General features: G+C 38.2%; 1 long non-coding RNA gene across 2 annotated transcripts in view; it reads right to left on the bottom strand.

Moving 5' to 3' along the window:
* Positions 1-19,899, bottom strand: part of LOC123279909 (uncharacterized) — a 58,716-nt gene that overhangs the window by 8,971 nt on the left and 29,846 nt on the right. The window contains exons 2-3 of one of the 2 annotated variants that reach the window (XR_006518323.2): positions 16,076-16,217; positions 14,371-14,499 (exon numbers count right to left, since the gene is read on the bottom strand). This is a non-coding gene — a long non-coding RNA (uncharacterized lncRNA). The remainder of the gene's footprint in view (positions 1-14,370; positions 14,500-16,075; positions 16,218-19,899) is intronic. The other variant, XR_011497040.1, reaches the window with a different exon arrangement.

Raw genomic sequence — 19,899 nt, 5'->3', positions numbered from 1 at the left:
GGAAACAAGAGAGAGGTAGGCAGGGACCAAATAATCTGGGTGCACCATTGTAAGAAATTTGGACTTTAGTTTAAGCCTGATAGGAAGCCTTTTGAGAACACACGGCCATTCCAAAATTTTTTTTAAAAAAATTTTTAATCACTCAGACTACTGTGGAGGAGCGGTACTGGAAACAGGAGGAGAGCCAGTGGTCTATTACAATAGCTCAGACAAACAATGATGCTGGCTTGAACTAGGAGATAGTGGGCGAGGTGGTGATAGGTCACTAGCATTGGGATTTATTTTGAAATTAGAGTCAACAGGATTTGCTGATGAGCTGACTGTGGAATGTGAAGGCAAGAGGGAAGTCATGGTTCTCTCAAAGGTTAGTGAGTTGCTAAGATGGGAAGATGGGAGAAACTAGGTTTGGAGAAGAAAATCAAGAATATTTTCTTACAATAAATTTGAAACAGACAACCGAATTTCGATGTCTAGCGGGCAGCTGCACATCTGAGTTTAGAGCTCAAGAGAGAAGTCAGGCATGCTGGACAATCAGCACTGGGACTCAAGAGCTGAAGATACAATTTAAAGTCTTGGAATGGATGCAATTGTCTAGGGAATGGATACAGATAGAGATGAAGATGGAGTCTTTCAAAATTTAAAAGTTGGGAAGAGGAGGAGGAGTCTCCATTACATGTTACCCTCTGCAGGAAGCCTTCTCCGACCACTGAAGCTAAGTTTTACCCCTCCTAGTTGACCCCAAACACTCTGAATTACTGACACCCATTAGTAACTCTTATGACATTGTATTGCAATCCCCTATTGCTCATCAACCTCCAAATTGTGAGCTTTTAGCAGAGAGAATTCTTGTCTTGTGTGCTCTTGATCCCAGCACCTTGTGTAGTGTCTAGCGCCTATTAGTGCTCAATAAATATTTATTAAATAAACGAATTGTTTTAACATTTGTAAGAAAATTTGGGGATATTTAATAATTTTTATAATTAAAGGCATCAAAAAAGTATTCTTTTTTAAAAAGCCCCTAATTTTATTATTTTCTAATAACATAGTAATTTTTCCAATTAAAGCATCTCTTATTTTACTTTAGATAAATATATTTATCTAAATATATTTAGATAAGCAAAGTATTCAAAAAACTCATCATCTCAGGTATCGATGTTCATGATAGGAAGACTCAATATTGTCAAGATGTCACTTTTTCCCAACTTGATCTATTGATTCAATGCAATCCCAATCAAAATCTCAGCAAGTTATTTTGTAGATATTAACAAACTGATTCTAAAGTTTATGTGGAGAGGCAAAAGAACCAGAATAGACAACACAATATTGAAGGAGAAGAACACAGTTGGAGGACTGATGCTACCTCACTTCAAGACTTACTACTTGATCCCCAAAAGCTACAGTAATCAAGACAATGTGGTATTGGCAAAAGAATGGACAAACAGATCAATGGAACATAATGAGAGCCCAGAAATAGATCCACATACATACAGTCAACTGATATTTGATGAGGAGCAAAGGCAATATAATGGAGAAAAAATAGTCTTTTCAAGAAATGTGCTAAAACAACTGGATATTCACATGCAAAAATATGAATCTAGACACAGATCTTACAACCTTCACAAAAATTAACTCAAAATGGATCATATAATAAAATGCAAAGTGCAAAACTATAAAACTCCTGGAGGATAACAGAGGGGAAAATTTAGATGGCCTTGAGCAAGATGATGACTTTTTAGAAACAACACCGAAGTCATGATCCATGAAAGAAATAATTGATAAGCTGGACTGTATTAAAATTAAAAATTTCTGCTCTGTGAAAAATACTGTCAAGAGAATGAAGTCAAGCCACAGACTGGTAGAAAAAGTTTGTAAAAGATATATCAGATAAAGGACTGTTATCCAAAATATACAAAGAACTCTTAAAACTCAACAATAAGAAAGGAAACAATCCAATTAAAAAATAGGCAGAAGACCTAAATAGACACCTCACCAAAGATGATACATAGATGGCAAATAAGCATATGAGAAGATGCCCAACATCATATGTCATTAGACAAATGCAAATTAAAACTATAATGTAGTACCACTACACACCTATTAGAATGGTGAAAAGCCAAAACACTGACAACACCAAATGCTGGTGAGGATGTAGAGCAACAGGAACTCTCATTCGTTGCTGGTGGAAATGCAAAATGTCACAGCCACTTCACGAGACAGTTTGGCAGTTTCATATAAAACTAGATATACTCTTACAATATGATACAATGATTGCATTCTCTGGTATTTATCCAAATTTATACTCACACAGAAGCCTGCCCATGGATGTTTATAGGAGCTTTATTCATAATCGCCAAAGCCTGGACGTAGCCAAGATGTTCTACAGTAGTTGACTGGATAAACTGTGGTACATCCAGATAATGGAATATTAGTCAGTCCTAAACAGGAATGAGCTATCAAGTCATGAAAAGACACGGAAGAAACTTAAATGTGTATTACTAAGTGAAAGAAGCCAACCTGAAAAGGCTACATACTGTATGATTGAACTATGTAACATCCTGGAAAAAGCAAACTGTGGAGACAGTAAAAAGATCAGTGGTTTCCAGGGGTTAACGGGGAAGGAGAGATGAATAGGCAGAACACAGAGGATTTTAGGGGTAGTGAAATATCTGTATGATACTATAATGGTGGATACAACATCATTATACATACACTTGTTAAAACCCATAGAATGTACACCACCAAGAGTGAACCTTAATGTAAACTATGGACTTTGGGTGTTAAGGATGTGTCAATGTAGGTTCATCGATTGTAACAAGTGTACCACTCTGGTGTGGGATGTTGACAGTAAGGGGTGTTGTGTGTCGGGGGGAAGAAGAGAATATACGGGAACTCTGTACTTTCTACTTACTTTTGCTGTGTACCTAGAACTCCTTTAAAAGATAAGGTTTATTTAAAAAAAATCATTTTGGGTATCAGTGTCCCTCACTTCCTAATGTTCAGTGTCTTGAAAATCATCCCTTCAAATCTATGTATGTATACCTACAGATATGGTGGGAGGGTGAATCTAGTCCCTGGTACTCCATCTTGGCTGGAAGTGGAAGTACCTCTTTCCTAACATCTGTGTTGGTCTTACTTCTAAAATTCTATCAGAAGAAATGAATTACACACTTATTTTTAAAAACTACACCTTGGTATGTTTAAGCCAGGGAGGATAAATATAAATTCCTTTAAGAATGCTAATTTTAGGGAAACATGTAGAAACAGTACACTAATAGGCATCTCTAGGCGTTATGCCCAATTTCGTACGAGGCAGTCTTCAGTATCACCCCACTCTCTCAGGTGGTGCATTCCGTGGCCTCCTCGTGCATTCCTTGGGGCCTCGAGAATCTCCAGAATTCCTTTCACATCCTACTTTACTCAGGTCTGTACTCTTTTTTGGTTCAGACAATCTACTCTAGACTGTGTCCTGCTCTTGGCTAATACATACTGGAGAGAGAATGGATATTGTTTGGTAAACGCATTGTGCCTGCATTTTAGTGGGCCTTCTATAAAGGATGTTCCAAAGCACAGCAACCACTCCAGTGATAGAAATTCTAGGTACTCTGGCAGGCTAGTGGAAGTGATATTTTTAGGCAGGTCAGAGTTTTGATGTTCCTGTATCATGCACATTTGGCTGGCTCCTAGTGTCCATTCTTTAGGGTCAACCTCATCGATAGACGCTTTTGGGTTTTTAAAAAAATTAATAACAATTAACTGGTTTCAACTTCTAAATTTCTCCACATTTCCTTTAAAAATAGCAACAGGTAAAAGCAAGTGATTATGGGGGCCAGCCTGGAGATGGAGCAGTTAAGTTCAGCGCACTCTGCTTCAGTGGGCTGGGTTCTCGGGTTCAGATCCTGGGCATGGATGTACACCATTTGTCAAGCCATGCTGTGGTGGTGACCCACATACAAAATAGAGGAGGATGGGCACAGATGTTATCTCAGGGCCACTCTTCCTCAAGCAAAAAGAGGAGGATTGGCAACAGGTGTTAGCTCAGGGCCAATATTCCTCAACAACAACAACAACAACAACAAAAGTAAATGATTATGTCATTCTTTCCATCCCCATTAGTCAAAGAGAATAGTCAAAGAGAAATGATGGCAGTTAACCATGGAACTTAAAGAGTCCAGGAGCATTTTTTCGTTTGTAAATGTCCTTGCTTTATGTACTTGAACACTGAAACTAGTTATCTGAAACCCATGAGGTTTTTCATCTATTTGAACCTTTTCTAATTTTAAAAATATGAAAGTGACATTCAAGTAACGCCTGAAAATTAGTGGAAGGGGCAGACTACTGGAAATCAAAACAATAAGGAAAAGTGAAATGGAGAGTCAGCAGTGAATAATCTGCTGAAAATTCATGATAGCATATCTTGAATGTCGCTAATTTGTTCACTAATTTGATAATACATTGTCTGAGCTTCCTGAATAAATGCAACTTTCCATTTTTGTGATAATCAAGTCATGGAAAAAAGAGGAGTTAGTCAGGAATGAATAACATTTCTTATATATAGCAATCAGGTTTGAGGTGTGTAGACAATACTGCAGCTTTGTCTTTGGTGTTGGGAATAGAAACATAAAACAAGTAGGGAGAGAGTCCTCGTCCTCAAATAATTTATAACCTACTTGAGTCAATTCCAAAGAAAAGTATCTAACCCAGCAGAAAATAAAAACATCGAAGCTGTACAAGCACACAACTATTTTTACTGGCTCACGCCCTCAGATCTTCCCATCCTTACCCAGAGGAGAGGATGACGATGCTTTTAACGTTAACTTACGAACAACACCTCAGAATGCAATGCTTTCAGATCCCAAGACTGAGGCTTTCATTGTGTCACTTGAACTGAAGTTCACTGTAATAAGAGACTAGGCTCACTGTGATGAGCCAACAATGACACGGATGAAGGAGTCTGGCAAAAGAGTCCTATATTTACACAAGTGGTTCTGCTTCATGACATCAGTGTGGTTATGTTTTACTCATTTCAAAGCAAGGGATGCTATGCTAAAGAAACCAGACCATTAGAGGAGAAAAATCTTTGTTTCATTTAAGAAATACATTTAAGTATATGAACAATATAATCCACGTGAAGAGTACAATGCATTTCCATTATATGAGTATTAGATGCTGATAGTATCCTGATTATTTCTAAGGGCAAGAGATTTTCATATCTAAAAATAACTGTAGGCAGTCACTGTAGTTGCATAACTTTCCATTCTAATTTATTATTTGCTGTTGGAAGGCAAATTTATCTATTGTAACCTAAAGATGTGTTACAGGGTTATTTCATACATGGCAGATTTTCAAAGTCCTGCCATGATGACACTGATATAGTGCCACTACTCTGTTATAAGCTTTGTATATTATTTAAGTGTAACAAATACTTCATTCATTGCTTGCCCGAAACTTGCATTTGGTGACATTCTGGCTGCTGTGTTAATATCAGGTCTATTAAGCTGGACCTCATGGCCCATTACCCTTTCTTTAGATTTGACCCCATGAAGTTTAGGGGTCTTGAGCACAGTGTGAAAAAGCAAAGGGTTTCACTCTCACCCAAGGAGCTCATTAGGACTTTATAGAAACACAATAAATACTCACACAGTACTAACATTTGCACTGAGGGATGCTCACCAGACACACAGCCTGGTGTCAGAAGGTGTCCATTGTTCCCTTTATCCTGGCCTGCACACTGATTTAGCCCGCCAACTAAAGAGAGTGCTCATTTGTAATCTGGCATCTTTTTATTTGTAGGAAAGATTCACTTACTGGTATCCTCGCTTTGTGGGAATTTTTTTTCCACTTTTCTGTGTCTTGATCCATTTTTTAATGCTTCCACTTAAAATCTGGACTGCATAATTCAAGTCAACTTCCACAGTTCATGAAAGAATTCCAATGGGAATTGCTGACAGCAATATCTGGACTGGAGGCCTTTGTTCTCTCATAAACTACATTCTAATTCATGAATCCCATTTGCCTCATTAAATACAGTTTTATAATGCAGGTAAATATTATTACATTGGCTTAGGGCAGACCTGCCACCACGAGTACTAATTTGCTTTAATTTTAAAGTCTAGCGTGAATTTCTTCTCTGATACCTTCTAATGTTTTTAAATTTTATAGCAAAGAGTTATGTCATTACATAGACCAACATTTGATTATGTCACATTATGATGCCCAACCACTACCATAAGCAGGTTTCCTTCTTTAAAATACATTGCAGTCTGAAAATGTCATGAAACACTTTCTTCCAGAAAGCAGGAAGGAAGCATGAAATGGGATTTCTATCCAGAAGTAGAAGCCGCTTGTTACTGTGAAGTCTTTTTCCCTAGGAATGGCTTTTATGAGGTATGGTTGGAGATTCCAATTCTACTATTCAAATTAATCAGATTTTCTTGGGCAGAATGCCTCTGGAACCCCCTACAAAGACTCTTTTCCTCTCCCTACTCTGCATCTTACTTAATGAAAACACTGGATTACACAAAACAAAAGGGTTTTTCCGCTTATGTCAATCAAGCATTGATGGTCTTGTTTTTGTTTCTAAAACAAGAAAATGGAGGAACGATTTTGTTTTACAAAGTCTGGATGAATCACCTCACTGCATAAGCTTCCAAGAAAATTTCACTGGAGGCTTGGGAAAAATATTGGCAACTCAACAATTTCCAATTCAAGACCATGTGATAAGACTCAGATAGAAGCCAAACTAATCATCTTCTTTTACCAACTAGCTACTCTTTAAGGAGAAAAGTGACTTAGAATACGGGGTATGCTTTGCTTTGGCACATGCCAGGAACTGGTCTTTTACTGTGTGTTTGGAACTCGGCTGTTCATATTATAGATACAAAAATGGATAAGACTAGTCCAGGAGTCAACAGCCTGGTGGAATAGACTCAACTAACCATCATACAACATAGTAATGAACCGTTGACAAAGGCTGGGCTAGAGAGTAAAGGGGATTGAGAAGAAAAGTAGATCCAAACTTTGAAGGGTGAGAATTTCCCTAGGCAGCTGGTGGGGGAAAAGGCATTCTAAGCAGAGTGCACAGCATGAGGAAAGACACAGGTATGAACGTTCGTGGTGTATTTAGGGAGTAGCTTGTACTAGATGCCTGAAGCAGAAAGCTGAGGGTGGGGAGTCACAAGAGATGTGCTTGGAAAAGTAATTTGGTGCTAGATTGTGAAGGGCTGTGGATACACCATGCTAAGAAGGAATCTGATATTTCTCCTGGTGACATTGAAGGACTTAAAAAATCCATTGAAGGAAATGAAAGAAACTACTAACATGGTCAGATCAAAGCCTTAGGAAGATAATTGATGACAAGGTGGAGGATAATTTGGAGAAGGAGTAATTCATTCATGGAGAAGGAGAGAGCTATTGCAAGAACTCATGTAGGCAATCTTTGAGGGCATAAACTAGACAAGTGGAAAAGAATAAGAAGTGATATATTTAAGAGACATTTATGAAGTAGAATTAATATAACTTAATGATTAACTGCATATGCAGATGAGCAGTGAGAGAGAAGAGAAAGTAGAAATGAGCCTAAAGTCTCTAGGCCAGGTGATTGTAAATAGTAATTCCTAAGAGCAGGTTTTCTGGAGAATATTCTAAGTCTGGTTTTGGATAAGCTGAGTTTGAGCCACTAGGTGGAGAAGGACTTTAGGTTATTGGAAATAGGAATCTAGACTCAGAAAAATGTCAGGGAGACTTTGGACATCCTCCTCACAGACGTGAAAGTGGAAGCCATAGGAGGAGAAGAAATCATTCAGGGAGAGAAAAGCAGGGGACGCAGAAAGATTGCCTGTTGCATATCATCTTCAAATGACTGAGAGCTTTCTGAAAGGCTGTGTTGAGAGAGAATTGAAGGCCACTTTCAGGCACAGTGGGAAAGAGCCATAAAGGACGACTAGTATCTACCATTGGCTCCAGAGAGGGAGGTGACTGCATCTGTGTCACATGTCAGCCATTCCCAGCAACAGAAGGAAGAGACTCGAGAACAGGCCCCTGGAGAACACCAGTCGTTAAGGGATGATGGGAAAGTTGTGATGGCAAAAGAAAATAAGAAAAGCAGTCAGAGTTTGGAGGAAAATGAGCCAGCATATAGCAGTGCAGTACTTACTTAAATATCTCAAAGATCATAGTCAATAAACGTTTGTTGAAGAAATGAATGAGTTAATAAAGTCCACAACTATCCTGCAACTGGAACAACGTAAAGTCAGCAGCATGACTCACAACAACAACAACATCCCAGCTACTTTAGGTTAAAGAAATTGATGTTTCGGTTATTTCCTTCATAACAGTGTGCTATTTTCCCACTTTTCACAGAACTATGGAAATTATTCCAGTGCATGATCATTTGGAATATTTGAGTTACTACTACAGAAAAAAATTATGAAAACAGTAACAGGATAAAAGTTTGTATGATTTCATGTAGAAGATTAAATTGAAAAATTAAGTGTAGGAAAAAATAGTTAAAGGAAAAAAAATGGAAATGAAGGAGAGGACTCTTTGGGAGTTATCCAGAGAAAAGTGAGCTAAAATCTCCCTTTTGCATGCCAAAAGACAAATTCTTTTAAGAATAAAAACAGGGAAGATGCTCCATCTACTCAGATAATGTAAAGAAGCAATCAAATAATTTCAGCATGCAGTGGGCAGGTCAACATCACTACCCTGATGTTCAGGTATTTTGTATTTGAAGAGACTTCTTTGCCCCTGAAATTGGAGTCTAAAACTAAGGAACTATTCATCCATTCAATACTTTTTCCTGAGTATCAAACCTGAGGACAACACTGGTTAACCTGTGATGGGTGTGTGGCAGGTAAATGAAAGGATGGAGAGGATTCAGAAACAGGTGGAATGCAGTTGCTACCATGAGGGGACCAGCTATAGGGACTGTATTATGTCTGCTGGATGGCGGCAGGATCAAGGAGCAAGTGCCAACACAAAACACGAATAACGAATAATATGCAGCAATTATAATAAACATGATGAGATAGAGTCCAAAGAAGGAAGAAGAATCAGCAAGGCCTCTTTGGAGAAAGGAGAATTTGCATTCAGCCTTAAATGAAAAACACATAAAATTTTAGTTAGTGGGCAGTAGGAGATAAGGTAATGTAGGTAACTTGAGCAAGGGCAAAGGAAGAAAAGTCTGGCAAGTTCTGGAAGAGGGAATGAACCGACCAAGTCATAGAAGACACCTGAGGAATCTTGAGTGTCTGACTTTGATGGTCACCTCCCCATCTTACTCAGCCTCACCCCTCTGTGTCTCCTTTGGCTTTGGGTCAGGCATTGGCTGCCTGGCTCCTGCCGAAGGAGAGAGAAGTGGGAAGGTGCCCTGTGTCTGCTTCTCTCTCGTGCTTCATACTGCTCTGAGATGATGCCAGCACAAAGTCTGGCAAGCCAGCTTCCCCCAGCTGCTGGAAGGAAGAATTGATTGATGTAAGTCTGAAAACCTCAGAGGACCGAAAACAAAAGAACACTCACTAAAAATGGGAAGGCAGGAATTAGTGATCTGACATGTGCTGTGAGGAGGGGCGGGAGGAGGGACTCCACTATTTTTGAACTTTAGTACCTTTAAAAGGATTGGAAAATATGATTTGTTTTTGGATAAGGCTCTCTCTTTTTTCTCTGGGAAGCACAGTTTTGCTGGGAAGCTTTTCAATCATGCGGATGTGACGCATCCTACATACTGCTCCGGGGAAGTCCTGCTTTGGTGATCTAAACTCAGCTGTTTCTGGCTGAGAGGCACAGGAGCCTCGCTGTGATTCAGCGCTGGGCTCTTGACTTTCATTTCCCAGAATCTGGGATGATCTTACTGATGGCGAGATCTGTATTACATGCTTCTTCATATCTGCCACATTCTACTTTATTTTGCTTACCTTATTCTGTGTTGATTGACTATTGCCTGGCCTTCTACTTTAGTCAGTTATTTAAACATATACCAGTGAGAGAGAGGAGGCTCTGAGAAAGATTTTCATTATCCCTTGAGGCTTTTAATGGTTTAAATAAAACATTTTTTTAAAGTATAAAATTAATACAAACTTCACAATAGCCAAAACGTAAAACAATCCAGATGTCCATCACAGACGAATGAATAAACAAAATACGGTGCGTTTATATATATACAATGGAATATTACTCAGCTACAAAAGGGAAGGACATTCTGATATACGCTACAGCACGGATGAACCTTAGAAACACTAAGCTACGTGAAAGAAGCCAGACGCAAAAGGCCACATCTTGTATGACTTCATTTATAAGAAGTGTCCAGATTAGGCAAATCTATAGAGACAGAAAGCAGATCAGTGGCCGCCAGGCAGTGTGGAGAGTGGGGAATGGGGAAGTGAATGCTTAATATGTACAGGGTTTTCCCTTTGAGGGGATGAAGAAATTCTGGAAGTAGACAGTAGCGATGGTTGCACAACATTGTGAACAAACTTAATACCACTGAACTGTACACTTTAAAATGGTTAAAACAGTACATTTTACACTATGTGTATTTTACTACAACAAAAAATTTATTCAAAAAGTTAATTTATGCTCATTGTAGAAATTTATCCCCCAGTAAATTAAATTCCTGGAGAGTTAGGATTGCAGATAAAATACTATATTTATACCAAAAAATTGTCATTGTTTATCTGAAATTCAAATTTCATTAGATGCCTATACTTTTATTTGCTAAATATGGCACCCTATTGAGAGTAAAAATTTTGTCTTTGTTATTGCTTTATCCTGAGCACTGAAGAGAATGTCTGAAACATGGGAGGTAGATCCTTAATAAATATTTGTTACATGAATATAAATTTTAAAATACATATAAAAATAGAAACTAAACTATAGAAAGAAGAAATTAAAATCATTCTTAGATCCATCAACCAAGAAAAATAACTGAGAATTTTTGGCTATTTCTACCTGGAACCTTTTACTTATGTATTTTTTTCTTGGTTATTGCCACTACTGTAGGTCAACTACAAACTTTTTTTTTTTTTGAGGAAGATTAGCCCTGAGCTACCATCTGCTGCCAATCCTCCTCTTTTTTTGCTGAGGATGACTGGCCCTGAGCTAACATCCATGCCTATCTTTCTCTACTTTATATGTGGGACACCTGCCACAGCATGGCTTGACAAGCGGTGCATAGGTCTGCACCCGGGATCCGAACTGGCGAACCCCAGGCCACTGCAGCAGAACATGCGAACTTAACCACTGCACCACCGGGCCGGCCTATTATTTAGTAGCCCTAGCCAATTTATTTAGTGGAAGGTCTTACTGTTCTCATTAATTTGTATCCACTTATTATAGATCAGAGATATGAACCCCTTACCTGCCATTTAATAAATATTATTTTTGGTTTGCTGCCAAATTTTGGTCATTCATTTTGTGAGAAGGGCCTTCTTAAAGGATAAGACTGCTGGCTTATTTGTGACTGTATCTCATGATTTCCACTGGTCCGAGACGCTGGCAAGGTCAGCATCACCTCAGGGTCTTGCTGTCTGGGAGACGACAAGGGAATGCATGTAGGAAGAAAGCAAGAGAATTTGATCCCTGGAGAGCATCATTACCCGACTGGCTTCCTTTCTTCCCTCGGAGGGTTCTGTGCGTCTCAGTCAGCACAGCCCGAATCCCTACTCCACCTACATCAGTGTGTGGAGACTTATGGTCAAAGCCCAGCCCAGCCAATATGCCTCTTTCCAATTTTTCACGTTTTTAGAAAATTCACTTTGCCAGTTTGATGCTGGTCACTTTTACGCTCATTCAGTGCTTTGGGACACTACAGACAAATTTTCAAGACACTTATACAGTGAAAAGTTGAGTCTCGAGAGTTCATTTCAAGATGTGGTTACCAAGAACACCTTACAGCTAAAGTTCAGGACTGTCCTTCAGGACACTGAAAATGATGCATTAAGAACAACTCAACTCAGATGAACTGACCTGTGACAACAGATCAGTGCACAAGATGATGGTTGAGGCATGGGAAAACAACGTTAGAACTTCTACTCAGATTCCCTGTAGATCACATTTTACAGTGTTTTGTGTGTGTGAGGAAGATTGGCCCTGAGCTAACATCTGTTGCCAATCTTCCTCTTTTTGCTTGAGGAAGACTGATTGTCCCTGAGCTAACATCTGTGTCAACCTTCCTCTATTTTTTACATGTGGGATGCCACCACAGTGTGGCTTGATGAGCGGTGCTGGGTTCGCACCTGGGATCTGAACCTGCGAACCGGGGGCTGCCGAAGCGGAACACGCAAACTTAACCACTATGCGACTGGGCCAGCCCCACATTTTATAGTTTTTATTTATGCACTCTATAATGTATATTTTAGTAAATAAATAAACATAAATTGGAGGAATGTACTAATTTTTTTTATGATAAGGCTGCACAAAAATGCCTTGGAAATGACTATGAGAAGTGACTAGAAAGTATAACCATTGAGTGAAAGGGACACTAAAGAAAAGTATAAAAATGAGAAGTACTGAGTAAGGCTTCATTCACATTTATCAGTCCTCTATCACAGAGCTGAATCGCATCCCAAAGTCACTTTTTGTAAGATTGCTTTTCACTTCTTTTGAGAGTATTTGAATGAAATCTGATTGCACTGAGGAAACTTACTCAGGCAGGAGGTCCAAACTCTGCTAATGATAAACCATCAGTAAATTTAGAGCAAAAACCTTTCAAGTCCAAATGGAATGATGTTATTTTAAATCAAGTGAACTGAGTTTTATTTCTAAGAGATGTCCTGCTTAGCAATTAAGGGAGACAAATAAGTCAACAGTTAAGGGTTTGTTGGATAGGAGTTTCCGATATATGCTATAGAACATTCCATTTTGTAAATTGCAATTTTTTTCGTATACTTTATTTCCATTCTGAATTTGCTTCATCATAAATTTAACATCAGCATATAACCAGATATCTGGCCTCTCTACTATTTCCGCTTTTTAATTTATCTCAGCGAAAAGGTAGCTATGACTGCTTGTAGCCTATACCTTTTGAAGTGTCTGCCCAGCTCGCAAAGACCCCTCTCCTTCCCTCACATCCCACTGAGGCTGGGACGCTGGCAGCCATTTTGAGAACTATGACCCCCCTCTTCAAGAAAAGCCTTTATTCTTTTTATGGTGCTGACCACAATGTGGTGGGTCAAATCTCTATGAAGATTTGGGAGCAGAGGAAACTGATGACCAAAGGAATGAAACACCACATAGAAAGATGGCGAGCTGAGAGGCAGGATTATGGACTTTCCAGAGATTCCCGTGTTCAGTGCCCATCAGCCTCTTCTTCCTTTGAATTCTGAGAATGCTCTTGAATCATTATGTCCTTGTAATACATTCCTCTTTATTTTTGTTTTTTAAAAGTAGCGACAGTTGGTTTCAGATATCTGCAACCACACACCTAATGAGTATACTACTTACACCTTGGCCTTCACAACATTAGAGTGTAGAGCAATATGCCGGCAGAGACAAGCTTGCTCACTCTTCTATCAGAAGGCCACGTGCAGCCTCTGTTCCACTTAATTCAGCAGTCACAATCTCCCTACAGGTTCCTTCACATATCTGCTAATAGTCTGTGTGATCGACTCAATTGCAGTTGCTAAAGTGGCCAAAGTCATTGGCTTTATCTTAATGACAGTTGCTTTTGCAATATGCTGCATGCCAAAAACGTATTCTGTGCAATTAATCAACTATATTACTCTAAATGTGTCTGTGGTTCTGCGGGAATATTTTTCCGGTGAAGCCATGAGCTCCTGGCAGCTTTTGTCTGCAGAAGTAGAGGAATAGAGATTTGACAGAGGCCAGGCTTGAAGATCCTAAGGGGTTTCTTCTCTGATGGCCAATAGGAGGACGATGAGAGCATTCTTCTGAGGAGCAATAAGTTCCTTATGGGCAACTGGGAGCTCAACTTAGATGTAGTCTGAATAAATAGGAAATTACTTTGTAGTCAGAAATGGTGAGGTCTCAACACACTAGTTACTGTTCTGCAAATAAGAGATTCTGCTTAACTCATCAGCAGACAGCGGCTCACATAATTTGATTTGAAGGATACTGCAAGATTTCTCTCTCCAAATAATAATTCCCTTACATAGTACATCACCCACTCCTCCAGGAAATTCCAACCCTCTTTGATAAGACAACGTAGGGGGAGCCAGGAATTGTCCCCAGAAGATTAGTGTTAAACTGCAGATGCTATCTAGAAGCAACGGAGAATCCTGTGGGCTCTACTGATCTTTTCTCATTGCATGATGGCAAGCATTGGTTTAATATTAGACTAACAAACTGTTGCCTAGGAAACTAGAAAAGAGGAAAGGTGTAGGTGAGGGCCAAGGTTAGCAGATGTTATCAACTAACCTGGTCATAGACATGGATCCTCAGGGCTGAGCATGGAAAGCTGGCAGAAGCAGAGCCCACACAATGACCCCATTGTGGTTGGGATGCTAGAGAGACAATAAGAGACCAAGGGCAGCATGAAGAAACATCCTGGGTGATAATACAAAAGGAGAATGTCTCAATGACCTCAAAGGTTTACCTTGGCCATCTTCTTGATCAGAACAACTAGCTATTTGAAGAATTGGTACTAATACCTGGAATTTGCGTTCCACAAATATCTATTCTATTTTGCCTGTGAGAACATAAGGATCAAGTTATAAATGACTACCTTTGTTCTGCTCTTTTTTTCCCCCAAAAACATTATATTCCCCTTACATGAAGAGGATTCGTGGTGGCTACAAACACAATGCTACAGCAGAATTGGATGCAAACAGATTTATGCCCACACAAATTCACTGTTGCCCAGAAGTTAACCCTGACAGTGGTGAAACTGGCATGTCTTTGGACTAGGGTGGCTAGATTTAGCAAATAAAAATACAGGACATCCAGTTAAATTTGAATTTCAAAATTCAAAAATTTAACTGGATGTCCTGTATTTTTCTGGTAACCCTACTTTGGAACCAATGGAGAGTGTCTTTTTCTCATAGAGGAAATTGTCATATTTATATAGAAAGAAACTAAAACTAGTAATTGAAGATTCAATTCAACTTATGAAATAATTACTGGGCACTTCCTTTTTGTGAGTATGGTGCTAGGCTGTGGGGAAATCAAACATGATTAAAATATGGTCACTATTTCTCATATGCTTATAATCTAAGGGGGGAAGCAGTTGTGTAAATAACCATCAATAATACAAGGCAGAAGGAAATATGCCAAATAGATTATATATTAAGACTACAGAGGAAGGAATGATTAAATTTGATGGAAAGAATCTGGGCAGGACTTTGAAGAATACGCAGGGTCTCTGTCAACAGAGAAGGGAAGACAGGCATTCCAGGCTCAGGGAGCAGTAAATATGAGCAAAATCTTGGAGGAACAAATATTTTCATGGTCCATGTGTGAGAAGTGGTGAGTAGACTAGTATCTGGAGCACAGAATGTGCAGAAAAATGAGGTGGAGTTGCTGCTGAAAAAGTAAGGCTGGACAGAGAATGGCAGTGAATGCTATGCTAATAGTTCAGACTTTCTTTCATGAGCAAAGGTGTGGAGCGGTAAGAAGAGCCAAAGTATTCTAAGACGGCAAGAGCATAATCCACCCTGCGTTTCAGGATGACAAATCTGTAGCAATGTCATGATGGCTTGGTCAGGCAAGAATTTAGAGGCAAGGAATTAGCTTAGGAGGCTGACTGCAATTATTGCCAAATGAGGAATTATACTTATGATCTTAGTAAAAATTAACCACTCTCTTTAAGGTACTGAAAAGCCTACTTTCTGGTTTTGAAGCGGAGCAAGAGCCCCTTCAATGCCCCTTCTGTTGTTGATCCTGCCTCTGAGGTCACACTTGGCCCAGACTTGTATTTCTCTCCCTGTAGCTGGCAGCAATGTGCATTGCAGGCTGCACTATTCCTCTGCATTCCAGCAAAGAGGTGCACAGGACACTTTTTGGGATAAGAAACATCCCTGTCCATCTATGGACCGAGGACTTGGACTCACTACTCTGTTCCCAAAGTAAAGGGAAGGGTTTGTGATGGTTATCGGGATTGGGGGGGCATGAATACATTACTTACCGAGAACTTCCCTCCGTAGATTTGTGATTTCATGTTCTTTACAGAAAGGATAAATTTTATTTTACTATTAACTGGGTAACTTCAGAGTAATGGTAATGCTATCTTCATTTAAATTGAGTTTCTTTACTGATGACATTTATACCTGCAATATATAGTGAAAATAAATCAATACTCATAATTATAACTAAAACTCATTAATTATTATCAAACACTTAGGATTTTTCTAGTCACTATATTAAGCACTTCATATGAATTATCTCATTTAATTTTCCTGCAAACCCTATGAAAGGATCAGAGATGCTACTAGGAGGAAATTCACATAAGAAGAACAATGAAAGAATCCTAAACATTATTAAAATTATAAAAGACGTGTCAAAGACATGCAAATTATTTTAAAAAGATGCCATTTTCACTTATTAATTTGGTACAGATTAAGACAAGATAACAAAAAATGCTAATTTTGATACAGTGTCTTGTACTACTGGTAGGATGAAAATTGGTAAGACTTTTCTAGAAGGCCATTTTTCAACAAGGGAAATTTTCATGCTCCAGGATCTAGAAATCACATGTGAAGGAATTTGTGTCAGAGAAATAATTAGAGATGTACATAAAGATTATGGTATAAGGATGTTCATTACAAAATTATTGCTGGGAAAAGAAAAAGATTTGCATGCTTAACAATAAGAGATTTGTTAGGAGGATGAAAAGTGATGACTTTTTTTGTTTAGTCTTTAAATTTCTTTGGAAAAATGGTATTAAAACATTTAAAAAATGTTCTTCATGTAACTAAGACACTACATATTATAATATAAATAGTATGAAAGAAATTATTCCAATTTATCTAACTTAATTTTCTTTATACTCTTATATCCATACAGTGAAAGAATAAATATGGCTTAAAAGTTTGGCAGATAATTTTTTTTGTTTCTTTAATTAGCAATGAATATTCTTCAAAACATAAATTTATGGAATTACTATTTTATAATAATTCTTGCATTTGTACTCATGTAATTTAGCCAATCAGATAAGTCTTGTCATATTGTCAAAAAATCATATAACGATTTTTTTCTCTTTTCCCATAGACTTGATTCAGGCTATAGTGAGCCAGTTTTTTTTTCTTTTGAAAATTTTTCTTTGAAATTTGTTTTATTTTATTAAAAAGCATTTATTTTTTACTGAGGTATAATTGACATCCAACATTATATTAGTTTCAGGTGTACAACATAATGATTTGATATTTGTACATATTTCAATTTGTTTTATTTTTGAATGAGAAAAGGGAAGAGATTTGAATGCTTAGCCCATAAAAGTCCTTTTTCCTTGTTTAAATGAAATACCAAAAAAGAAAAAAAAAATTATCTTGAACTCTATTTCTGCTTTAATTTGCTCTTGTTAAATATTTAGATTTTATTTTTCCCTCAACATACAAACTTGGTTTCATTTAGACTTTTTTTGGTCTATGGGCTGTCTAAATTTTTCTATCCACCTGACAGTCCAAAAAACTCCTGGTTTCTGTAAGGATTAAGTCAGGAAGCAGTTTTTAACTACAACAAATTGAAACGTTTGCACAAGGAAGTGTTGCTTTTATAAGTGATGGGAAACTTCAAATTTGATTACAAGCAACCTTTGGCTTCCTATCTGTTCAACAATAGGCCATGTTGTTAAGGGCAATTTCCATGCACAGCATGTGGGTCCCATTTTTTCATCCTTAGACATGGTTGTTTACTGTTCAGCACTGTTTATGCATTTTAATCAGGCTTTTTCAGTCTCCCTTAATAAATCACTTACAAAGCGAATGTACCAAAACAAGAACTATTCTGCAGTATTGGTTGCCCTTACACATTATTTGCTGCCCTAGAGTTTCACTCAGTAGCCACATTTAAAAATAATGACAACAAGAACAAAATCCATAGCCAAGAGTTTTATATTTAGAACTGCAACATTTCTGGCTAAATGTTCTCTTTGAGCTCCACTGTTTAACATTAGGAGCCTGACTTTAAAATTCAGTTCAAGCAAGAAGGACTTAACAATTGGAACCTGCCATCAGTCCTTGGGACTGAAAGTCTTTTTGATGGGATGAAGCTGACAGCCTAGTTCCTGCCTGGCAGGCATTCACATGAAATGAGCCTGTATTAGCACAGATAAATGTTGAGACATTCAGGTATCTTGCTGTCTGAGAAGAGTATTACCGGTTAAGGCAATGGTAAGCAGAAGAAAAAGGAGTTTTCAGGCATTTATGCCTGAGTGAGAAAAGACAATGACTTGTTAGCATCCTCTGGCAAGCAGGCAAAAGAAAGTCTGACCCATCTCTCCTGCCTCCTTAAAGCTAAACTTTCATGTGCTTTTAAATGAACTCAAAAAAAAGTACATTTTTTTCCTCCGCGAATTTTTTGTCGTCGTTGAATGAAACGGATTTTCTTAACTTTGGTTTCTAGCATCAAACGCAGATTATTATAAGCTATATTTTAAAGCCTAGGCCAGAGGTAAGAAGGCTCTGAGGAAAAAATAAGGCAAAGGGCATTGTACAATGTAGATTTGCATTTTAAAACATGACAGCACCCAGAATTTAGATCCAATGATCAACACTGACATATTTTAGAATAGTCACTGGAAAATTAATAGCATAAATATGTATTACAATTTGAGGTTCAGGAGTAGAGTTTACCAAATATAGAAATTATTGGAAAATATTTTAAGTGAGTAGATGGTCCCCAAACCAAGTAATTATCTGGAAACGTCTATGCTAACCTACTTTGCAAAATTACCCTTTGACATCACTGCATAAAATCTTCTGGAGTGCCATGGAATTCAGCAGAGCGGGTGCTATGCACAATTCTTCACAAACCCAGCCAGCCAAAGAGCTGTTTTGAATACGGCCCGGAGAAAATATTTCATAAGTGAAAAATCAAATTCTCATGTGTTTAATTAAGAGGTAGATATAAGTGTCTGAGGACCTATTCTGAAAGCATTCATCACGAAAGCGACGGGCACACTGTTGGAGGCGTTCTGATTTTAATTCCTGCATATCCAACGATGTTGTACAGAAATATTCCACCTGAAAAATACGAGCTTGGCGTTTAATTTGTAAGTTTTCTAAACTGTGTTGAAGGCCCAGAAATTCACTCTTCACCTGTTCCTTTTTGCCCATACCTTTTTAGTCTCTTTTTATTTTTCAGATAATTTTTTTCTCCAATCCATGTTCTTAAGCTTTGATTCCTTTCCTCATGATGCCCCCCTTGCTATTGGTTGCATTAGGGATAAAGTAACCTGGAAAATATTATCTTTTCACAAAAACTTAATTTAGTATTTCAGTAAATTCACTACGATTCTTTTTATTTCTTAGTCCACAGTCCTTTGAGGCACAGACTGTCTGTTAACTCATAATATTGATTCACCTCTTTCTCTTTAGTGAATGAACACACATCTTGCATAGGTAAAGGACTACATTTCCCAGCCTTCTTGTTGGTTAGGTGTGATGATGTGACTATGTTCTGGGCCATAAAATAGAAACAGAAGTATTATGAGGATCCTCCAAGAAATCTTCTTAAAAGGAAGGAGGAGTGCTTTCCCTCTAACTCCTTTGCTCACCCCTAAAATCCAACTGCCTGGAATACAGATGTGATGTTGGAGCTCTAGCAGCCATGTGGACCTTGAAGATTAGAATCACATCGTATAGATGGCAGGGCAATGAACTGGAAGGGTCCTGAGGCTTTGATAACTTATGGAGCTGTCATTCCAGTCTGGAGCAAGGTTAGGTTTCTCTGTTATACACAACCGAAATAATGCTAACAGAGACAGCCTGACTCAAGCATGGGAAAAAGTTA

The sequence above is a fragment of the Equus asinus genome, chromosome 22, assembly GCF_041296235.1.
Source record: "Equus asinus isolate D_3611 breed Donkey chromosome 22, EquAss-T2T_v2, whole genome shotgun sequence".
NCBI classification, from domain to species: Eukaryota; Metazoa; Chordata; class Mammalia; order Perissodactyla; family Equidae; genus Equus; species Equus asinus.
The sequence above is the reverse complement of the archived record's forward strand: the minus strand, read 5'-3'. Positions and strand labels throughout refer to the sequence as shown.